The following is a 2,553-nucleotide window of genomic DNA, read 5'->3' on the forward strand; positions in this document are numbered from 1 at the left end:
AGCTGTTTGAAAAGACTGCCTGAAATATCAGCCTGTTTTGGTGAGAGGGAGTTTTGGCCTCACATGGTGACATCACCATGTGGTAAATGAGTTAATCGACCAATAAGAAAGAGAGTTCCAGACCTCTCTGCCAATAACAGCTGGTTTTCAGTTTCCCCCTCCCCACTCAGAACCACTTCCAGACAGTTCAAGCTAAACATTTGCTTGAGAAATTGCTCTTTGCTACAAAGCTATTTTTCTTTTTGACCATTTTAATTGGAAACAATCACAGTAAGGTAGTTAATTGTTACCCAGAAATGCTAGATATTGCGATAAAAATAGCTGCTTTCGACCTTTAAAATTGTTTAAAAAGGTGCTCAAATAACTAATTTTAAAGTTCTGTGCTACTGCCAAAGGAAAAAAGTACTAAAAGCAATACATTTTCATGCCATTTTCTTTCAGTAAATGAAAACCACAAATGGCAAAAAAACACACAATAAATGCATACAGAACATTTTGTCAAGTTAACATACAAACAGAATCTTTCAAGTTGAATGAAAAGTAACTCCCCTATTGAACAAGCTCCTAAGTCAATCTGAGCCTCTGTAGAACATCCAAAGGCCCCTAGATCTTCTATCGACCAAATGACGCCTGGGCCTACTGCATGTTACTACCTTACTGAGAAAAACACATCACCAAGAATGCTTCCGTGTCAATGTTATCTTTTGCATGCTATGACTGTCTCAGGTAACAACTAATTGACTTTATTTAGCTAGTGTCAGGGAAATCAGGGCAGTTGTTTAGGTTATGACAAAGACCACACTTTTAAGCGTTGGCCCAGTAACCAAAAGGCCACTGGTTCAAATCCCAGAGCTGACTAGGTGGGAAAAAATATGCCGATGTGCCCTTGAGCAAGGCACTTAACTCTAATTGCTCCTGTAAGTTGCTCTGGATAAGAGCCGTCTGCTAAATGTCTGAAAACGTTTTAAAAATCATGTACAATCTTATGACCTAAGTAGCTTGCTAAACAGCATTATCCAGCTACAAGCGGCTAATAACGTCTCTATGGTAAGGCTGCACTAGACAATGTCCAACCAATGGCACATTATGGGCACATGGAGGTAACTGGCAAAAATCAAAACAACACCAACATCGTCTCAATAGAACGCTGGCCCGCCACGAGCCAGAACAGCTTCACCTTGGCATAGATTCTACACGTGTCTGGAACTCTGTTGGGAGGGTTCCGACACCACTTTTCCAGGAGAAATTCCACCAGTTGGTGTTTTGTCGGCGCGCTGTAAAACGCTGTCTCAGGCGCCGCTTCAGAATCTCCCGTAAGTCTTCAATTGGGTTGAGATCTGGTGACTGAGACGGCACATGGTTTACATCGTATTCATGCTCATCAAACCACTCGTGCCCTGTGGATGGGGGCATTGTCATCTTATGGGGACGTAGCCATGGTAACCATAATAATGGCCTGCCCAGCATTTGTATGCATGACCCTAAGCATTATGGGATGTTAATTGTTTAATTAACTCGGGAAACCACACCTGTGTGGAAGCACCTGCTTCAATACACTTTGTATCCCCTCATTTACTCAAGTGTTATTATTTGGGCAGTTAGATTTATTATCAAATATTACGAGAAAAAATCAACTAACATTTTCATGTTATGGCAGAGAGGAAGGTATGGAAGAAATGTACCGTAAAATAGTTGGTGAATGTTTTAAACTAAATGTGGATTAACTCCTTATATAAGCGTGTTATCAGTAAGTTAAATATTATGATGCTGGGGATACTGGGGCAGGTAGCCTAGTGGTTAGAACGTTGGGCCAGTAACTGAAAGGTTGTTAGATCAAACCCCCGAGCTGACAAGGTACAAATCTATCGTTCTGCCCCTGAACAAGGCATTTAACCCCACTGTTCCTCGACCAGTCAACCCCACTGTTCCTCGACCAGTCAACCCCACTGTTCCTCGACCAGTCAACCCCACTGTTCCTCGACCAGTCAACCCCACTGTTCCTAGACCAGTTAACCCCACTGTTCCTAGACCAGTTAACCCCACTGTTCCTCGACCAGTCAACCCCACTGTTCCTCGACCAGTCAACCCCACTGTTCCTCGACCAGTCAACCCCACTGTTCCTCGACCAGTCAACCCCACTGTTCCTAGACCAGTTAACCCCACTGTTCCTCGACCAGTTAACCCCACTGTTCCTAGACCAGTTAACCCACTGTTCCTAGACCAGTTAACCCCACTGTTCCTCGACCAGTCAACCCCACTGTTCCTAGACCAGTCAACCCCACTGTTCCTCGACCAGTTAACCCCACTGTTCCTAGACCAGTCAACCCCACTGTTCCTAGACCAGTTAACCCCACTGTTCCTAGACCAGTTAACCCCACTGTTCCCAGACCAGTTAACCCCACTGTTCCCAGACCAGTTAACCCCACTGTTCCTAGACCAGTTAACCCCACTGTTCCTAGACCAGTTAACCCACTGTTCCTAGACCAGTTAACCCACTGTTCCTAGACCAGTTAACCCCACTGTTCCTAGACCAGTTAACCCACTGTTCCTAGA

Source organism: Oncorhynchus masou, unplaced genomic scaffold (assembly GCF_036934945.1).
Source record: "Oncorhynchus masou masou isolate Uvic2021 unplaced genomic scaffold, UVic_Omas_1.1 unplaced_scaffold_856, whole genome shotgun sequence".
In the NCBI taxonomy this organism is placed as follows: domain Eukaryota; kingdom Metazoa; phylum Chordata; class Actinopteri; order Salmoniformes; family Salmonidae; genus Oncorhynchus; species Oncorhynchus masou.